We start from the raw sequence: 22,396 nt of genomic DNA, 5'->3' as shown, positions 1-22,396 counted from the left end.
AGTCTTTAAGTTTATTATCTTCATAGTTAGAATTGCTAGATTAGTTCCCTTAAGCCCTAACTTTCTTTATTGTGTATTTATTGTTAAATCGTTTTAATCATGCTTTCGTTTACTGTTTTAATTGCTTTCATTGTTGTAGTTAGAATTATTATGAGTAGCTAAATACCCTTTGCTAAGATGTAGGGGATCTATGGCGTAGATGGCATTAGAATAGGAAACCCCGCATTAGGGCTTGGTCGATCGACTGGCTTAACTAGTCGACCGATCGAGAAAGCTTAGTCGATCGATCGATCGGGGTAGCTGGTCGATCGACTGACTTCGTGTCTGATTAGCACCGTATAATTTGTTAAGTGCAATATTTAGCAATGAGACCGAGAGGAGATTTGTTAGATGCTTAGTTTTGACCGACCCATAGATCGAGAGATAGGGGAGGGCATTAATTAATGAATTAAGACGACTAAATTGCTAAGATCGAAAGATAAGTAATTTAGGCTTTAGGAATCACTTTTCAGGGCGAGAGCTAGTATTAGTGAGACCTAGGGACTAGTAGCATAGGCCGAAAGGAGCTACTAGTTAACTTGGACCGAGAGGACATGTTATACCCATCCTACACGACTGTATTTCGGACTTACCTAGGATTTTGTGCCATCGCAGCTATAGTGAACCGATCATCTAAGCTCCTTTTTATCATTTGCTTACACTTATTTCTTTTATTTGCTTATCTATTTTGCATTTAGACTTAGACATACTTCAATCCAAAACCCCCCAGAAATTCCATAGACTAAAATAAAAGCAACTATTATCTCCCTACCTCCCTGCGGATCGACCCTTATTACCGCTTGCTAGTTGTAGTTTGGAATTATAAATATTATTTTTGGTACTCACAACGACGGGTATCAAATTTTGGCGTCGTTGCCGGGGAGACGGTGTAATTTTGTTTGCTTTATTTTTAGTTTATTTTTCTTGTCTCAAGGAACTTTGGTTCCTTGAGACCGTTGCTTACCTTTGCTTCTAGTTTTGCTTTCGCACAGTTAGAAGACAGGTTTTTTGAGAGGAAGACTTGAGTACTCTCATTTTGGCAATTATCGCTACAATATATGATAATCTACAGCCAAAGGAACACCATCTTCCAAAGGGGCACCAGTTACCTACCCCTACTACGGGTAACTTCGAATTTCGTTCCTCTTATATCGATTTAGTAGAGCGAAATCAGTTTGCTGGTCTACCAGATGAGGACCCCTTGAAGCATATGGAAATTTTCACAGACTACTATTGTTCCATACCTATACCAGCTGGGGTGACTCGGGATGAAGTAAAGGGGTTGATGTTCTTATACTCCTTGAAGGATTCAGCGCGAGATTGGTACCGCTACCTTGATAGGGTAGCAACTGGAGTCACGGACTGGACATCTCTAGCATTAGCCTTCTACAAGAAGTACTTCCCACTTTCAAAGACTGACGCCTTGAGAAGTAAAATCACAAGTTTCCAGCAAGGAGCTGATGAGGGTTTTTGCGAAGCATGGGGACGTTTCAAAAGTTTGGTCCGAGCTGTCCCTCGTCATGGTTTCCAGGAATGGTATCTTTGCAACCTATTTTATAATGATCTTTATGATGATTACAAGGTCATCCTGGATGCAGCTGCTAATGGTAGGTTCCAAAACAATACCGGTTAAACTAAAGGTTGGAACACTATTGAGGAGATGGCAGTCCATAGAGCTGAGTTTGGAAGTTCATGTGGAAAGTCACGAAAGCAAAGTGATGAAATGAGTGCCGTTGTGACACTTATAACTTCTATTACTGCCCGTCTCGAGAAGCTCGAGATCTCTGAAGCTTCCAAGGAGAAAGTTGAAATACCTGTTCAAAACTCAGATGTGTGACACCCCTCGTTGAGGTAACTAAAAGTGACTAGTAAATCGTGGCGGAAACACGAGATTTTTAAAACTTTTAAGACTTCCATTGAAGTCCAACGCGAGGTATCACTAACACGATAAATAAGTTTAGACAGATAAGTTTAAGTTTACAAAACAAGTCTATTTATTGGGGAAAAGATATCCCACGAATTAACATAGATTCGAAAAGTAGGTGAGTCTATTATGTGATAACTAAATAAGGTCCGAGGTAAGAACTCGCTAGCTCACACGGTCTTCCCCACTTAAGCTTCATCACAAACCTGTCATTCATAATAAATATGAAAGCCACAGTCAGTGGGGAGTAACTCAGGGTTCTCCCAGCCACAATATGTCAAAATACAAGCAATTAGGAATTTAATCAAATAAACAAGCATGAGAGTAAATACTTACGGCATTACGAAAATCATGATTAGTGGGCACAAGTAAATAGGAATGGTAAAGCACAAATGAGAGAAGAATTATTAGGTCAAACTGTCACATATCAACCCGACTCAAATGTAAGACAATTACAAAGTATAGACTCAAACAAGACAACCCTCTAGACTCCAACCTCTTGGTAGGACGACGATCATAATACGGTCCTAGTCTAAACCTGGCCAGACTCTCGGGATGGACGACACCCGATTCGACAAACGATACCAAATCGTATCCAAGACTCGAAATATGGTACACCTAACCGTGCCCGATAGTCGAGTAACCTCAAGCGGAACCTTGTCACCTAACCGTGACCCCCGGTCCGAAAAGGCGGAAGGAAAAATAGCTCAACTCGGAAACAATGGCACCTAACCGTGACCCAATGTCCGAGGGCAAATAAATAGGGAATGTCGACTAGTCTCACAATGTAAAACGTCACATTCGGATCCGAACAAGAACCATAACCATTTTGCATGATCATAACATTAATGAGTCTTAAAGTAACCAATTATCGATAGGAAAGAAGATGCATGCATAACTCAATCATTATTAGAAGTCGCAAGTGAAATAAAGCAAACAGGGGACTCCCAGCCGGGTGGTGTACCGGCCGCCGGGCCACCGGCTGGGACAACATGCCAAAATCAAAATTTAAATAAAACTTACAGTGCACTCCCAGCCGGTCACCCGGCTGGGAACACGGCCAAATTTCAAAAACACATAAAACCTTCAGTGCACTCCCAGCCGGTCAGTAGACCGGCTGCCGGTCAGTAGACCGGCTGCCGGTCACCCGGCTGGGAATACGCCCAAAACTCAAAATCACCTAAAACCTTCAGTGTACTCCCAGCCGGTCAGTAGACCGGCCGCGTCACACCCTACTGGGACTACGAGCTTTCTAAAATGTGCTCAAAATTTACAGGATCTCTCACCGGTCAAGAGACCGGCCGCGATCCTACTGGGACTACAAACACGCGGATTCCATGCAAAACACTTCCAAACCATTTGAAACCAACAAAAATCGTTTCCCATCAATTGTTTACGTATCCTAGCATGATTCTAACTCGGAAAAACAACATATTTGAGCATGTGAATGGGTAATTTCGGATTCAAGAGATGTAGCATGAGATTTTCATCCAAACATGTGAGAATTGCAAACAAGCATGATATTCAACATCCAAATTAGCACCAATCATGAAAGATACAACTTTTAACATTCATATGAGATTATAACTACATAAAACCACACAATTCTAACATAAAAGTCGAGTAACCCATCACCGTTACCTTTTTGCACTTCAATCTTCTAAAGACTCATCAATGATGTAGCTATCCTCCTCCGGGTTGTCCAAGTTCTCCCCTAAACACAAAAATAAAGGTATTAAGTCAAGAATCCACATCCTTGTAAGATGAGAATTTCGAAATAGAGGAAAAGATGGCGACTTTCTTACTTAGAAAGAAGGGAAATGAGAAAAGGAAGAGAATGGCGCGAAAAGGAACGAGATTGGTGAAGAATTGAGTGAATTATGGTGATTTTAGGGTTGAGAGCAAGGGTTTAACAATGGTGGGGTGGTTGTTGGGGAAATTTCAGAAATTAGAATGAGGGAGATGAAGTTGTGAGGGTTTAGTTGGGGGTTAGTGTAGAGGAAAGAGGAGAGAAAAGACCCATGAGTCAAGTTAAGCCCAATAACTCAAAATGAGTCGGTATCCACTAGAATTTTCGTCCCAAGTCTACTATAACTCGAGACGGAGAATAATATTATTAAAATCTACACTATTATTACCGTTACACGGCTATGACGATATTTTATGAAAATAAGCTTTAAATAATAATTATTTAATAAAAATTACTTAAAAATTTATTTAAAATATAAGGAAAGCGCGGGGTGTTACAATCATCCCACCTTTTAAAAAGTTTCGCCCTCGAAACTTGAAACGAAAGGGTGTTACCTTAAGAAAACAAACTAGGGTACTTGACACGCATGGAAGCCTCCGGCTCCCAAGTCTCTTCTTCTACATCACCACACTTCCACAAAACCTTCACCAAGGGCACCACTTTGCTCCTTAGCTTCTTCTCCTTCTTATCCAAGATACGAATCGGTCTCTCCTCGAAAGAAAGACTAGGCTCAAGCTCGGGAATCTCATTTTGCAACACATGACTAGGGTCGCTAATGTATTTCCTAAGTTGAGAAACATGAAAGACATCATGAACTTTACCCAAACTCGGGGGCAAATCCAACTTATAAGCCACGACACCAATCCTCTTTACCACTTCGTAAGGTCCAATGTACTTTGGACTCAACATCCCTTTGACTCCAAATCTCTTTACTCCTTTCATCGGGGACACTTTCAAGAACACTTTATCTCCAACTTCAAATTCCAAGGGTCGACGGCGAACATCGGCATAGGATTTTTGACGATCTTGGGCGGCTTTCATTCTTTCACGGATGAGCTTCACTTGATCAATTGTCTCGGCTAACTTGTCGGGTCCTAGATCACGGACATCACTTGCTTGATCCCAACAAATCGGACTTCGGCATTTCCTTCCATAAAGGGCTTCATAAGGGGCCATCTTGATAGAAGCATGATAACTATTGTTGTAAGAAAATTCCACCAAAGGTAAGCTCTTTTCCCAACTAGAATGAAAATCAAGGGCACAAGCACGCAACAAGTCTTCTAAAGTTTGAATTGTCCTCTCGGATTGTCCATCGGTAGCGGCATGAAAAGCGGTACTCATCAACAACTTACTACCCATAGCATCTTGCAAAGCTTTCCAAAATCTTGAACAAAACCTTGGGTCACGATCCGAAACGATCTCCTTAGGAACACCATGGTAACGAACGATCTCTTCAACATAAGCACTAGCAAGACGGTCTAAACTCCAAGTCTCTTTGATAGGAATGAACCTAGCACACTTGGTCAACCTATCCATAACAACCCATACGGCATCCTTTCCACCAACGGTCTTAGGCAAAGCCATCACAAAATCCATGGAAATGGACTCCCACTTCCATAAAGGAACATCCAATGGTTGTAGCAAACCACCGGGTCTCTTATGCTCGATCTTTACTTGTTGACAAGTAAGACATCTTCCAACATATGACACAATGTCATTCTTCATGTTAGGCAACCAAAAATGAAGCTTCAAATCTTTATACATCTTGTCTCCTCCGAGGTGAATCGAATAAGGGGATAGATGAGCTTCATCTAGAACTCTCTTCCTCAAATCAACGGCATCGGGCACATACATGCGTCCTCGGTAACGAAGGTAACCTCTAGCATCAATCTCACAATCCTTAGCTTTCCCTTCAAGAAGCTTGGCTTGAAAACTTTTAAAGGTAGCATCGTCCACAAGGCTGTCTAGAATCTCACGGTGAAGAACGGGCTCGGCAACCATAGCACCAAGATAATCAAAACCACTCTCCACAAGTTGCAAACTTAACTTACGAAACTCGGCACAAAGGTCATCGGGGAGTACACAGATAGCACTCAAGGAATGAGTAGACTTCCTACTAAGGGCATCGGTAACCACATTTGCCTTTCCTTCATGATACAACAACTCCATGTCATAATCATTCACCAATTCCAACCATCGTCGTTGTCTCATATTCAAATCCTTTTGGGTGAAGATGTACCTCAAACTCTTATGGTCGGTGTAGATACGGCAATGGACTCCAATGAGGTAGTGTCTCCACATCTTCAAAGCATGAACAATGGCGGCTAATTCCAAATCATGAGTGGGATAGTTCACCTCATGAACTCTCAATTGTCGCGAAGCATAGGCAACAACTCTTCTATTTTGCATGAGAACACAACCCAAACCCATCTTAGAAGCATCACAAAACACATTAAAGTCAACGCCATCCTCGGGCAAGGTCAACACGGGAGCGGTAGTCAACCTCTTCTTCAACTCTTGGAATGCACTTTCACAAGCTTCGGTCCACACAAACTTGGTCTCTTTCTTCAAAAGTTGAGTCATTGGTCTAGCAAGCTTGGAAAAATCTTTCACAAAGCGACGGTAGTAACCCGCCAAACCCAAGAAACTACGGATTTCACCAACATCGGTTGGACTCTTCCACTCGATCACGGCTTCAATCTTCGAAGGATCTACCATGACACCATCCTTAGATATCACATGGCCTAGGAAAGACACCTTAGACAACCAAAATTCACATTTGGAGAATTTGGCAAACCACTTTTGACGACGGAGGATCCCCAAAATGATACGGAGGTGATCGGCATGCTCTTCTTCGGACTTGGAAAAGATGAGGATATCGTCAATGAAAACCACAACACACTTGTCTAAGAACTCACTAAAGGTCCGGTTCATTTGGTCCATGAAGATAGAAGGGGCATTGGTTAAACCAAAGGGCATCACCTTAAACTCGAAATGTCCATATCTCGTGCTAAAGGCGGTCTTAGGGATATCGGACTCACGAACGGGAATTTGGTGATAACCGGATCTCAAATCAATCTTGGAGAAAGTAGAAGCACCTTTGAGTTGATCAAACAAATCTTCAATCCTTGGTAGAGGATACTTGTTCTTGATGGTAACACGGTTAAGCTCACGGTAGTCAATGCAAAGTCTCATGGATCCATCTTTCTTCTTCACAAAGAGAACGGGAGCACCCCAAGGCGAGGCACTAGGTCTAATGAATCCTTTCTCAATCATCTCATCAAGTTGCTTTCTCAACTCCTTCAACTCGGTTGGCGCCATACGGTACGGGGCTTTAGCAATCGGACCGGTTCCGGGTACAAGGTCGATAGAAAACTCAACATCACGCTCGGGAGGAATCCCGGGCAATTCTTCGGGAAAGACATCGGCGAACTCACAAACCACGGGCACTTCTTTGATCTTCGGTAAGGAAGGGGAGGTCGAAGTCACCACACAAAGAAAGATTTGGTAACCTTTCCTCCTCATACTCATCAACTTCAAAGCGGAAATCAACTTCACACCTTCTTGGGAACGGACTCCTCTATAGGACACACGAGTGCCTAACGGACTCTTGAGGCGAATCGTTTGGTCTCTACACTCAAATCTTGCATCATACTTTGACAACTAATCCATACCCAAAATTACATCGAATTCCTCAAGGGGAAAACGAAGTAGGTTAGCGGGGAATAAGGTTCCCGAAATAGAGATAGGAATGTCGGAGAAAGTGAGGGAACAAGAGAACATCTCTCCGGAAGGTAAGGATATAGAAGTTTCCTCACTAGGAATAGGTTCAATGGCTAGCTTTTCGGAGAATTTGGAAGATATAAAAGATAAAGATGCGCCGGTATCAAATAGAATAAGGCAAGGTTGATCAAAAATCGAGAACATACCCGTAATGATATCGGGATGAGCGGCGGCTTCGGCTCGACTCATGACAAAGATAGTTCCTCTTGGCCTAGCATTTGGAGTAGGGGCATTCTTCTTCTCGGGGCAATCGGCAACACGATGTCCGGGCTTCTTACAATGAAAGCAAGTCAAGGGCTTGCCATAGCATCCAACTCCGGGGTGTAGAGCTTGTCTACAATGGTAGCACTTACGGTCCTTCTCAAGTTCATTAGTTGGTGTGGGAACTTGTCCTCTAGATTCTTGAACTCTTGGTCCTTGTCCTCCATGGTCTTGCATCCTTGGCACAAACCTTCTCTTGTTGGCATAGTTGGAAGTAGAAGGCACAAATGGTCTCTTGCCATGAAAGTTAGAACGATAAGAATGAGAAGAGGAGTGGATTTTGGAATCTTCTTCAATGGCCTTCAAAGAGCTTTCGGCCCAAATAGCATCATCATAAACTTCCACAAAGGTAGTTGAGCTTCTTCTCACCATGCTTTCCACCTTAGGGTTCAACTTGTTCTTGTAGAAGTAGACACGATCCTCTTCATCTTTCACGAACTTGGAGGCATAATGAGCAAGTTCATTAAACTTGTCGGTGTAGGCTTGAATTGATAGCTTCCCTTGCTTGAAATCCATGAATTCCTTCAATCTTTGTTGCTTGAGCTCCTTAGGGTAGAAGCGAGTCTCCACGAGTGACTTGAAGCGGTTCCAATCAAAGTTGGGGTCTTGAGTAGCGGTAGGACCGGTCAAAGTCCACCACCTATCGGCTTCCTTCACAAGAAAGTGAGAGGCTAATCTCACCTTGTCCTCCTCTCGGGCATCAAAGAGACAGAAGTTCTTCTCCATATCACGAAACCACTCCGAGAGAGCAACGGGATCCACTTCACCACCATAGGTCCTAGCCTTGTTCCTTGCTAGTTGACTTGCAATCCAAGCATAACTTCCTTGACGGTTAGCTTCATGTAGAGGGGGAGCGGGTTGAGCATTTTGTTGATTAGCAAGTACTTGAGTGAGGGCTTGCATGATAGCATTTTCCACATTGGTCGCTCGTACCATCTTTTCGCACAAGAGCAAACAAGTTAGAACCTATCACAAAACATACACAAAAAGGGTACCAACTTAGGTCCTTAATTCTACCCATCTCTCATTCATTATTCAAGGTCAAGTAAGAATTTTAAGTTGGGGTACACGTGTGTGCGTCGGGAGCAATATATGCTCGATACCAAACTGTGACACCCCTCGTTGAGGTAACTAAAAGTGACTAGTAAATCGTGGCGGAAACACGAGATTTTTAAAACTTTTAAGACTTCCATTGAAGTCCAACGCGAGGTATCACTAACACGATAAATAAGTTTAGACAGATAAGTTTAAGTTTACAAAACAAGTCTATTTATTGGGGAAAAGATATCCCACGAATTAACATAGATTCGAAAAGTAGGTGAGTCTATTATGTGATAACTAAATAAGGTCCGAGGTAAGAACTCGCTAGCTCACACGGTCTTCCCCACTTAAGCTTCATCACAAACCTGTCATTCATAATAAATATGAAAGCCACAGTCAGTGGGGAGTAACTCAGGGTTCTCCCAGCCACAATATGTCAAAATACAAGCAATTAGGAATTTAATCAAATAAACAAGCATGAGAGTAAATACTTACGGCATTACGAAAATCATGATTAGTGGGCACAAGTAAATAGGAATGGTAAAGCACAAATGAGAGAAGAATTATTAGGTCAAACTGTCACATATCAACCCGACTCAAATGTAAGACAATTACAAAGTATAGACTCAAACAAGACAACCCTCTAGACTCCAACCTCTTGGTAGGACGACGATCATAATACAGTCCTAGTCTAAACCTGGCCAGACTCTCGGGATGGACGACACCCGATTCGACAAACGATACCAAATCGTATCCAAGACTCGAAATATGGTACACCTAACCGTGCCCGATAGTCGAGTAACCTCAAGCGGAACCTTATCACCTAACCGTGACCCCCGGTCCGAAAAGGCGGAAGGAAAAATAGCTCAACTCGGAAACAATGGCACCTAACCGTGACCCAATGTCCGAGGGCAAATAAATAGGGAATGTCGAGTAGTCTCACAATGTAAAACGTCACATTCGGGTCCGAACAAGAACCATAACCATTTTGCATGATCATAACATTAATGAGTCTTAAAGTAACCAATTATCGATAGGAAAGAAGATGCATGCATAACTCAATCATTATTAGAAGTCGCAAGTGAAATAAAGCAAACAGGGGACTCCCAAATAGGGTGGTGTACCGGCCGCCACCTACTGGGACAACATGCCAAAATCAAAATTTAAATAAAACTTACAGACTCCCAGCCGGTCAAGAGACTGCCGATCACCCTACTGGGAACACGGCCAAATTTCAAAAACACATAAAACCTTCACAGCACTCCCAGTGGTCACCCTACTGAATACGCCCAAAACTCAAAATCACCTAAAACCTTCAACAGTACTCCCAGCCGGTCAGTAGACCGGCCGCCGGTCACCCGTCTGGGACTACAGGCTTTCTAAAATGTGCTCAAAATTTACAGGATCTCCCAGCCGATCAAGAGACCATTGCCGGTCACACCCTACTGGGACTACAAACACGCGGATTCCATGCAAAACACTTCCAAACCATTTGAAACCAACAAAAATCGTTTCCCATCAATTGTTTACGTATCCTAGCATGATTCTAACTCGGAAAAACAACATATTTGAGCATGTGAATGGGTAATTTCGGATTCAAGAGATGTAGCATGAGATTTTCATCCAAACATGTGAGAATTGCAAACAAGCATGATATTCAACATCCAAATTAGCACCAATCATGAAAGATACAACTTTTAACATTCATATGAGATTATAACTACATAAAACCACACAATTCTAACATAAAAGTCGAGTAACCCATCACCGTTACCTTTTTGCACTTCAATCTTCTAAAGACTCGTCAATGATGTAGCTATCCTCCTCCGGGTTGTCCAAGTTCTCCCCTAAACACAAAAATAAAGGTATTAAGTCAAGAATCCACATCCTTGTAAGACGAGAATTTCGAAATAGAGGAAAAGATGGCGACTTTCTTACTTAGAAAGAAGGGAAATGAGAAAAGGAAGAGAATGGCGCGAAAAGGAACGAGATTGGTGAAGAATTGAGTGAATTATGGTGATTTTAGGGTTGAGAGCAAGGGTTTAACAATGGTGGAGTGGTTGTTGGGGAAATTTCAGAAATTAGAATGAGGGAGATGAAGTTGTGAGGGTTTAGTTGGGGGTTAGTGTAGAGGAAAGAGGAGAGAAAAGACCCATGAGTCAAGTTAAGCCCAATAACTCAAAATGAGTCGGTATCCACTAGAATTTTCGTCCCAAGTCTACTATAACTCGAGACGGAGAATAATATTATTAAAATCTACACTATTATTACCGTTACACGGCTATGACGATATTTTATGAAAATAAGCTTTAAATAATAATTATTTAATAAAAATTACTTAAAAATTTATTTAAAATATAAGGAAAGTGCGGGGTGTTACAAGATGAGACCGAGAAGTTGAGAGAAATGGTCCAACTCCTTTTGGTTCAAGTGGCGAATATGGAAGCAGCCGGGATTGAGTCCTCAAAGAATTTTGTGAAGCAATTGGAGAATATACAGGCTAAGCAAGTTGCAAATTCTTCAAGCAAATGTGAAGGGCCGATTGAAACGATTAATGCCATTAATCTCAGAAGTGGCCTCTCTTATGAAAGTCCCGACAAGCCAAAGGAAGACTCGGGAAATGATGAAGAAGCTCGTTTAAATTCTGGTGCAAAAAGGAGCTCAATTGCCAGTACTTCTGGTCGATCGACCAACATTGTCAGTCGATCGACTGAAGCATCAGATAAAATAGTTTCTGATCAGAAACTATTCACACCCAGCACAGTCAGTCGATCGACCAACATTATCAGTCGATCGATTGGATCACCTGACGAAATCAATTCTGGACAGGAACTGTTCACGCCCAGCCAAGTTGGTCGATCAACCACTCATATCAGTCGATCGACTGGAACCCCAGAGCAGGATGCAAATCCGTCAACTAGTTCGCATGATTCTTCACTCATCGATGATTTGACGGGGGTTTTAAACCTACGGAAGCCGAAGGTTACTGATCCTACGGCCAGTGTTGCAGTCCCGTATCCGGAGCGTTTGAAAGCTACTAAGCTGGAGCGTAAGTTTGGTAAGTTTCTGGAGATGGTCCAGAATCTCGAGGTAACGGTTCCGTTCACTGATTTAATTACCCAGGTACCCTCTTACGCTAAATTTATGAAAGATATTTTAAATCGTAAGAGAAATTTTCGTGATGATGGTAATGTTGCTTTTGTGGAAGAGTGTAATGCTCTTTCGCAAATTAATGTCCCACCTAAATTAAAGAACCCGGGTAGTTTTTCAATTCCTTGCACTATAGGTAACCACGTAACTGGAAAGGCCCTTTGTGACTTAGGGGCCAGTGTCAGTGTCATGCTGTATTCTGTTTGCGAAAGGTTAAATATTGGTAGACTTAAGGTGACCGATACTACCGTTCAAATGGGAAATAGATCGACTCAGAGACCTATAGGGGTTCTAGAGGATGTACCCGTTCGAGTGGGTAAGTTTTTTATTCCCGTCGATTTCGTTGTTTTGGACATTGCAGAGGACAGTCAGATACCTATCATTTTAGGTAGACCGTTTTTACATACAGCTGAGGCTGTAATAGATGTCAAACGCGGTACCATCACCTTAGAGGTAGGGGATGACACCATTGAGTTCAGTCTTGCTCACAAGGCGATCGAACTCGCGATGAGGATACGTGTTATTCCATTGATATTGTTGATGTGGTCATTTACTTGTAATTGGAGGGAATCCTTAGCCAAGGATCCCTTAGCCGATCTAACCCGTTTAGATGAATGTGCGGAGTAATACTGGTGGAGAATGCTTTGAGGAGCCAGATGCTTTGGTAGCCTCAATGGAGAGCTACGAGCTCAATGAGGAAGAAGATGAGATGCTCTTGAGCCTAGCCAACGAGAACTTGGTAAACACTTGCTACACCATTGAAGCTGATTCTGTCTATGTTGTAGAGGTAAAAGTGCCAGAGCGTAAGCCACTTCCTCCTAATCTTAAGTATGTTTTTCTAGATGATACGGAGCAGTACCCAGCTATTGTTAGCTCTAAGCTTAATGATGACCAGCTGTCTGCTTTGATGTGTGTGCTTAAGAAAAACAGGAAGGCTTTGGGTTACTCTTTGGATGACATTAAGGGCATCAGCCCTGATGTTTGTATGCACAGGATAGAGTTGGAAGAAGGCCACAAGCCTTACAGACAGGGTCAACGCAAGTTGAACCCGAAGATGCAGGAAGTTGTTATGGCTGAGGTGATGAAACTACTCGATGCAGGTATTATTTATACAGTTGGCAACTCCAAGTGGGTTAGCCCAGCTCAGGTAGTCCCGAAGAAAGGAGGGACTACCGTGGTTAAAAATGATAAAAATGAATTAATACCAACTCGAGTAGTGACAGGGTGGATGATGTGCATTGATTATAGACAGTTGAATGCCGCCACCAAGAAAGACCACTTCCCCCTCCCTTTTGTTGACCAAATGACTGAAAGACTTGCTTCTAACAAATTATTCTGTTTTCTAGACGGATATTCAGGGTTCTTTCAGATCCCTATTCATCCGGACGATCAGAGTAAGACCACTTTTACCTGTCCACAGGGTGTTTTTGCATATCCAAGAATGCCTTTCGGATTGGGTGACGCCCCTGCTACCTTTCAGAGGTGCATGATGGGGATTTTTTCTGATTATATAGAGAATATTGTGGAAGTATTCATGGATGATTTCTCAGTTTATGGTAGTGACTTTGATCGTTGTTTAGCTAACCTTGATAAAGTCATGCAGCGTTGTATAAATGTTAATCTTGTTTTAAACTGGGAAAAGTGTCAGTTTATGGTCAATGAGGGAGTTGTGTTAGGGCATCTGATTTCTGATAAAGGTATACATGTTGATAAGGCAAAAGTGCAGGTGATTGAGCAATTACCCCCTCCCGTGAATGTTAAGGGAGTGAGGAGTTTCCTTGGTCACGCTGGTTTTTACCGGCGTTTCATTAAGGATTTTTCAAAAATTGCTAAACCACTTACACATTTGCTCCTTAAGGATGCTGTCTTTGAATTTACTGATGAGTGCCTTGCCGCTTTTAACAGGTTAAAGGAGGCTCTAGTTTCTGCGCCAATCATTTAGCCGCCTGATTGGGACCTCCCATTTGAGATCATGTGTGATGCCAGCGATTATGCGGTCGGTGCAGTTTTGGTACAGCGGAAGAATAAAGCTTTAAATGCCATATATTATGCGAGCCGAACTCTGGATGAGGCTCAAATTAATTATTTTACCACTGAGAAGGAGTTTCTAGCTGTAGTTTTTGCCCTAGACAAATTTCGGTCTTATTTTTTAGGTTCTAAGGTTATTGTTTATACTGACCATGCAGCGTTGAAGACTCTCTTTATTAAGAAAGATGCGAAGCCGAGCCTTTTGAGGTGGATACTCCTTTTGCAGGAGTTTGATTTGGAGATCAAAGACAAGAAAGGAGCTGAGAATGTGGTGGTTGACCACCTATCTCGTTTGCAGCTGACAGAAAGGGAGGATTCGTTACCTATTAATGATTCTTTTCCTGATAAGAGTCTGTTAGCTATTACTACTTCAGGGTCTTATCCACCTCCGTGGTTTGCTGATTTTGCTAACTTTGCTGTGACAGGTAGGATACCACCCGAGCTTTCATGGCAGCAGAAGAAGCGGTTTGCTTATGATGCTAGACAATATTTTTGGGATGATCCTTATGTTTTCAAGGAATGCGCAGACGGTCTCATCCGGAGATGCGTACCCCAATGGGAGGTGAAGGATATCCTAGAGGCTTGCCACTCTTCTGCTTATGGTGGTCATCACGGTCCGTCCAGGACTGTAGCTAAGGTACTCCAATCTGGTTTCTATTGGCCAACTTTGCATGCAGATTGTCGCAATTTTGTTGCTGAGTGCGATGCTTGTCAAAGATCGGGGAATATTTCCAAGAGACATGAGATGCCACAGGTAGGCATTCTTGAGGTTGAGATTTTTGACGTCTGGGGCATTGATTATCAAGGACCTTTTCCGAGTAGTCAAGGTAATAAATATATCCTCGTAGCTGTAGATTATGTATCCAAATGGGTGGAAGCTATTGCTACTCCCCATTGCGATGCAAAGGCCGTGATTAAACTGTTTAAAAAGATTATTTTCCCTCGTTTTGTTGTCCCTCGGGTTGTCATTAGCGATGGGGGAATGCATTTTAAAGAGAAACAACTTAGTGCTTTATTGACTAAATTCGGTGTCCAACATCGTAGAGGTTTGGGGTATCATCCCCAAACTAGTGGTCAGGTTGAGGTTTCTAACAGAGAATTGAAAGAAGTCTTAGCTAAAGTTGTTTCTAAATCACGGAAAGACTGGAGTCTTAAGTTAGATGATGTCTTATGGGCTTATAGAACTGCGTTTAAGACGCCAATCGGGATGTCACCATACCGATTGATTTATGGTAAGACATGTCATTTACCTGTTGAGTTAGAGCGTAAGTCTTGGTGGGCTATATGTGATTTTAATTTGGATCATAACCTCTCTCGTGAGAAACGCATGACACAGCTGAATGAGCTAGAGGAATTTAGGCTGCTGGCCTATGACAATGCTAGGATCTACAAAGAGAAAACAAAGCGCTGGCACGACAAGAGAATCATCAAGCGCGAATTCCATATTGGCGATAAGGTACTCCTTTTTAATGCTCGTATCCGTCTATTTCCTGGTAAGCTGAAATCCAGGTGGACCGGCCCCTATACGTTCACAGCAGTTACAAAATTCGGATCAGTGGAATTGGAGACCTCAGCTGGAGAAAGGTTCAAGGTTAATGGCCAATATGTGAAGCATTATCACAGAGCAGATGCATATGTTGGGAAAGTCGAGGTATTATACTTCGACCCGTTATCGGATGATGCAAAGTGAGGTAAAAAGGTCGTGCGGGACCTCTTAAACCAGCGCTAACTGGGAGGCAACCCAGGTTGTAATTAATTGTAATTTAGGAATTTCATTTTGTTATTTTATTTAATTTGCATTTTTGAGTTCTTTTGTATTCTTTAATTCCTTTTAATTTGCAATTTCTTGGTTTGGAAATATGTGCGCCTTTGATAATTTTTGCAGGAATTTATTTTATGCAAAGTGCGTAGGTGGCTTACTGGATGTTTGTGAGAGAAAGAAAGGAAATTATGATGGAACAAATGAATTTTGACGAATTAAAGTCTAATTGCCAGCTCTAGCAGTCGATCGACTAAGTGGTTCAGTCGATCGACTGAAGCGGAGAAAGCAGAAGCTATTGTGCAGGAATATTGGTCGATCGACTGGGTCAATGAGTCGATCGACCAATACACGAGACTCCAGAAGCTGTTAAATGAAAGATCGGTCGATCGACCGAGTAAAGTGGTCGATCGACCACTTCGCGAGATCAGAATGCAATTAATAAGGGAAGTTTCCTTCCTTGTTCCTTCATTCATTCAGTTCAAAATTTAGAAAACTCAAAGGAAACCCCTCTTTCTTCCTCTACCTCGTGATTTTCCTGCCAAACCCCGTCTTAATCTCTTCTTTTCTTGCGTTAATCTCCAAGTGAATCTTCAAGGTATGTCTCTAATCTTATTTCCATGCTCTATTTTCATATTTTTACTGCGTTTTCATTGAAATTTTCGAGCATATGGCCATTGAGATGGAAAAAATCGATTTGCGGAAATTGATTTTTGGGATTGATTTCTTGTCTTTTCTATGCTTTAATCGTTTGTTCTACCATTTCCCCTTGATTTTCGACACTAGCTAGCAACAAGGAGGCGATTAAAGCCGTTTTCCCCAAAATCTCGAAACCCTAATTTGCGTTTCACATCTGATTTTGATTCGGGTTTCCGTAAATTGACATTTTTAGGGGATTTCTGTTGCTAATGAAGCTTCTTTTGCAGGTAACAACAATGACAAAAGGGAAGGAGCACATGCACGAGGGACAGTCGAGCCAAGGCCCTCCCAAGCGGCCACGAGGACCGCCACTGATGATAGAGGCTACTACGGATAGTCTACCTGACTATCCGCAGGTTATCTTTGCTAATTCTACTCAACGTGCTAAGTTTTCCCTTTTTGTTGCGAGAATGAAAGTCACAGCTACCCGGTTTCTCCATAAAGATACTTTGGAGAAATTAGGCTGTTATGAGTCGGTTGTGTCCCTGCTAAATGGGACAGGTATGATGGGTCTTGTGGACATGGCTGAGTTCACATACTACATTTTGACCCTCGAATTCTTTTCGTCTTATGCTTTTAATTCCGTTGCTTTTAAGGAAAATAAGACTAACCCTTGCATTTCCTTTCGGCTTTTCAATGTCAACTACTCTCTGACATTAGCTGATTTTGCCGGTTTTCTGGGTCTTTATTTCGAGGGCAGAACCTCGGACACCTCTGATGTTCATCGAGTCATGTGGTCTTGCATCACTGACTTTCACGGGCCTAAAAGGACGGGCAATTTCGTCCATTTGCCCCCTCTTCGTTATTTTCTATGGCTAATGGGTAATACCATTTTTGGTCGTAAAGAGTCTAATAATGTGAATAATATTGAGCTTTCTATCTTGGCGGGCAATCTGAACATCGAAAGTCGGATAGCCCGTATTTTTAACATTGCCTACTTGACTGCCGCTCACTTTCAGACTGTAAGTGAGGGCACTTTGACCACCATTGCTTGTGGCGGGTTGGTGACACGTATCGCCAACCGCCTTGTTTTACTTTTCCCTCGAGAGGAGGCACCCATTGACCCTGACCTGCGCTTCATGGACCTTCCTTACGCGAGAGCTGTCTATTGGGTCGATAGACAGATGCGGTGGAAGATTGATTCTTTCATCTGTGACCGCATCCCTGTTCTAGGCTACCCTCCTATCCTGCCCCTTACCACTTTGTTCGGGGGCGCTCGGCGCCCTTGCCTAGTTACAGGCTTCCTCTGGTGGCGGCCACTGCTACTGCTAGCACTTCGAGGAGAGCTCGTGCCTCCACTTCACAGGCACCCTCTTCCTCCACTCCTGCTCCCACTGGTTACCCGGACACTTTTCGACCACCTACTCCTTTGGTTGTCCCTCCGGTCATGGACCAGAGGGCAATGTCACGTGTATTGGGTGATTTGTGCAGGAGCTTTGACCAGCATAGGCTAGACACGGCTCTAGCCCTCTACCCAGTTTACGAGGAGTTAGCCCGGGGAGGGATGCTCCCACAGGGTGCTTGGACTCACCCTTCCTACTTTGTTCCCCCTGTGGGCGGCTACCCTCAGCCTGCTAGGAGACCCCCTCCTACAACTACTGCTGGTGCCTCCACTTCCAGGAGAGCCACTGCCGCTGCTGCTGAGGCGGAGGAGGAGGGGAGCGACTCGGGTTCCGACGAGGACAGTGGTTCTGATTACGATGGTGGAGATTAGATGCTGGTGACCTCCCCGTTTTTGGCTGGTTTGGGGAGGTCGTATTTTGTGAGTTCCTTTCTTTATTGGCTTCCTTTTATTTTATTATGCTTTTATTCTCCCATTTTTCAGCTGGTGATTTGCTGCTGAGCACAATGAGGGCATTGTGCGTTTTGGTTTGGGGAGGGTATTTGCATATGCCTTTTGTTTTGCATCTGCATTTGTTTTTTTATTGCATTCCAGTCACATGTTTAGTTTATTTATGTTTGCATTTGTTTTTTTCATTCATTCAAAAAAAAAAAAAAAAAAATTGAAAATTCATAAAAATCAAAAATATCACGTTTACTTTTGCATATAGTTGAGTCAGATTGGAGTTATTAATGATGATTTTGCACTATTAGTCAAACATGCCATTCCATGCCCTTTTCACAGCTGTTTAGCGAGAATTATAAGTGATTTCTCAAATTTAGTTATGGAATTCATTTCGGGTAATTAGACTTGACTCATTACTTTTGGCAAACTACTTATACTTTCTGAGATATAGAGCCTATAACTGGTGACATTCATGACCGGTTAATTTAGGATTGAGAGTAGTACTCCCTTCATTTCATGTTTTGCACGTGTATGAGTTTTGATTGCTTATTGCCTATACGCATTGGTTTGTGGTCGGTATTGCATGTTTTGAGAACTATTGCATCCTCCCCTTTTTCATTTTACCCCATTAACTCCACTATAAGCCATAACTGCCAGTTACCCTCAACTACATCCCATACTTAGCCTACCATTGTGCCAAGCTAGGAAGTAGTAGAGGAATTTTTTGTCGGATTAGAAGCAGTTTTGGTTCGTTTTGTACTGATGGAGTGAGTATTGATGAGAAGTGGAGGGGATGTTAAAATGTAGTAGCTGGAAAGAAAGAAAAAAAAAATTCAGAAAAAAAAGAAAAAAAAAAGGACTTACCTGGGCAGAGAGCTCTGGTTGTGACAGGGTGGTCGATCGACTGCCATCACTGGTCGATCGACCACCAGCTTAGAAGTTGAAAAAAAAAATGAAAATGAAAGAAAAGAAAAAGAAACAGAAAGAAGAAAAGACAAAAAAAGAGGAGTTTGAAAATAATAAGGTTTTGGTTGAATTGAGAACACGCCTCATGTGCCTACTTCATGAATTGGAGGCGTTTGTTTGGGATATTGTGTAGCCTAGTCATTAAAAGGCATGGTTTATATTTTGAGTTGGAGGAACGGGATACGGTTTCTGATGGTTGGATAGGTACTAGCTTGGCTCTTACCTTCACTTTTTCCATAATTGTTTTGCCCTTCCTTTCCCACTTAACCTCACATGTCCAAATCTTGCAATAGTTCGGCATGTAATAGTGTTTGACGGTGGTTATGCGTATGTACGGTAGCTAGAATCATTATTCATGCTAGTCAAGCATACATGTTTTGTCGGTCGCAGTCTAGGTGAGAGACTGTATTTTTCTTTCCTCTCTTTTACATATAATCTTAACTTTTGCTTTGCTGAGGGAAGAGTGACCCGGGATAGTCCGAATCTATAAGTCTTGCAAGGTCGAACGCCCGATTTAAATCCATGATATGCATAAATTTGGTCACTTGATTTAAGCTTTTCAGTAGTTGACTATGTGCATTAAACGGTTTGGCATTGATTTGTAGCTAGCTCTGAGATATACTCCTTTCCATTTAGTTTTTTATATGGGTCATAGTGCTTGCTTGGGGACAAGCAAGGTTTGGTTTGGGGAGATTTGATACGTGCATATTCTATACACTTTATCAGCGGTTTTGGCACGTATTTCCATGCATAATTGTTAGCTTAAGGCTACTATTTCTCCCGAAACGGTTTACTTTGCATTTTCTATGATTTATTGTAGGAATGAGTGGAAGTAAGCTAAATCAAGCCAAATTCGTCCTCCGGAGGCAACTTCAAGGAAGCCCAGAAGAAGGAGATTCAGATTTACCCACCTTGGGATGCGTGCAAAGGAGTGAAGAGCTGATTTGAAGGAACAAAAAGAGCCACTGCACAGCATTACCAGTCGATCGACCACTCCCACCAGTCGATCGACCGTTGAAATCAAGCAGAAGCTGTTGTTCTGCATTTACCAGTCGATCGACCATGCTGACCGGTCGATCGACCAGTCTTCGAGCTGAGAATTATTTCTTCGTGTTGTACTTTTAAAAGCCCAACTTGTAATTAACTTTTGGCATCTTTTATCAGTAGAACGCAGCAACTTTTTAGGTTATGCTTTTCATTATTGAAGAACTCAGTTTTTAGATCTAGCTTTGCTAACGGAAAACCTCGATTTCGATACTTTGTTCTTGAATTCAATTAGTAAGTTTTTATGCAATTCCTTTCTTCTTTTAATTCTTGTTATTTCAATTCTTGTTTCATCAATTTAATTCCAGAAATTCATCTCTTGTCCTTTGTCTTTTATTTAAATTCAATCATGTCAATCTTGTTCTTTGTTATCAATTTAGCAATTGTTTTAGTTTTAGTCACGCGTAGCTAATTTCTTTGATTGGGAATTAGGTGAGCCATGGCATAAGTTAGGATTGTTTTGTGGTATGAATTCTTCCGTATTGGTCTTGTTGTCTTTTGATAAATCCCTTTACTAGATTGAAAGATTAGTAATTTGAATTATCGTTAGATTGGAATTTCTCTTGAGTGAAAGCTTTGAGAAATTCCGGGGAATTAGAAGACCGCAAGGTTAATTTGAGCATAGATCGAAAGGCTAGCTTATATTCCCTGAGACCGTATTATAAGACCTCTGCTACTTTACTGACCTGACATTTGCCATGGTGAACCGAAGTTCCCAGTCTTCTCTTTAGCTTGTTGAGAAATTTCATTTTAACAATTAGCCAATTAGTCAACCAATCTCAAAACCCCCCAATTAATTGTTACCTTCATAGACTGAAAATTAGCAAACAAAATCAACCTTGTCTCTCTGTGGTTCGACCCTTACTATCACTAGCTATAGTTTTAGTTTGGAATTATAAATTTAAATTTGATACAAAACGACGGTATCAACCTTACCACAAGGTCAATCAAGGTCACCTAGACAAGTTAACCAATTCCACATCGCATCACGGGGTTGGATAGGTGACTCACATGAAAACCCTTGACTAGGCTTTGGGTCATGGGTCAAAAGACACTAGTATGACACAACCTAGGGTGTTTTACAACCATTCTAGTAGCCAAAGTCTTAAGTTGAAAAAGTATTTGTAATGGCTTAGTTGTTCTTGTCAAAGTTCTCAATTAGGCACTTTTCAAAATGTTTTATCTAAATGCAACTACATGCCATGATGCAACTATTATATACATTCTAATGCAAGTGATTCTATCAACTAATATGACATATAAACTAAATGCAAGTCCTAAGTTCACATTGTTATACAGCATCAATCAAAATAAAGCCGCATAGTCATTAACATAAAGAGGAAAAAGGAGATTGGAAAGATCATACCATGCGGTCTTCATGATCCTCATGCCTCGGATGTGGCGTAGTCAATCAATGTGAACAAGGATAGAACAAACAATATATACAATATATACAATATATACATAACTACATTACCAAAGAAATAAACATGTTTTTGGGTTTTTCAATTTTCAAATTTTTATGGTTTTTCGAAATTTTTCAATTTTTTTGGGTTTTTGAATAAAAGTAAAGTTAGAATTCCCCATCCCCACACTAATATGGGCATTGTCCTCAATGGCCAAAATGATGGGAAATTATGCAAACATGATACATGATTTCTACACTAAATGCAAGCTATACTAATCTACACTACATGATGCATGGTTTATGTTTATGACGGAGAGGATAATTTAGATTACCTCCCGTTGTGTATGCATTAACTTCCCCAGACCGATCTAGACATTATTGCTAATGTCCAAGGATGGGTGTAGTTCATGTACACACTATGCAATGCATGAAACTAATTTTGTCATTTTGGATTTTGAAAGGTGGGAACAATAAAATGAGAACACCTCAATGGGGCCGAGGTGTTAGTCCTCAATGGTGCTTGGACTACTCCAACAATGATCAAGAAAAATAAATAAATAGAACAAAGAGTGAAATAGACAAACCTCAAGAGGGTAGGAGCCTCTAAAGCTTGCTAATCTTCCATCATATCATCATTATCATTACCTTACTCACTAGAAGTGGTCTTATCACCACTTTCTCCTTCACTTTCTTCTTCACCTTGCTCATCATCCTCTTCTCCTTCTTCACTAGATTCTTCATCAATGTTATCATCAACC

At 41.7% G+C, this 22,396-nt stretch overlaps 1 non-coding gene across 1 annotated transcript; it reads right to left on the bottom strand.

Annotated features, from left to right (window-relative positions):
* Positions 1-1,459: 1,459 nt before the first annotated feature.
* On the bottom strand, positions 1,460-1,566 carry LOC141615855 (small nucleolar RNA R71). Its single transcript, XR_012530247.1, has one exon. It is a non-coding gene; the product is annotated as a small nucleolar RNA R71 (small nucleolar RNA).
* Positions 1,567-22,396: the final 20,830 nt, after the last annotated feature.

This window comes from Silene latifolia, chromosome 11 (genome assembly GCF_048544455.1).
Source record: "Silene latifolia isolate original U9 population chromosome 11, ASM4854445v1, whole genome shotgun sequence".
NCBI lineage: Eukaryota > Viridiplantae > Streptophyta > Magnoliopsida > Caryophyllales > Caryophyllaceae > Silene > Silene latifolia.
Note: the sequence above shows the minus strand (reverse complement) of the source record. Positions and strands in the feature narration are given on the sequence as shown.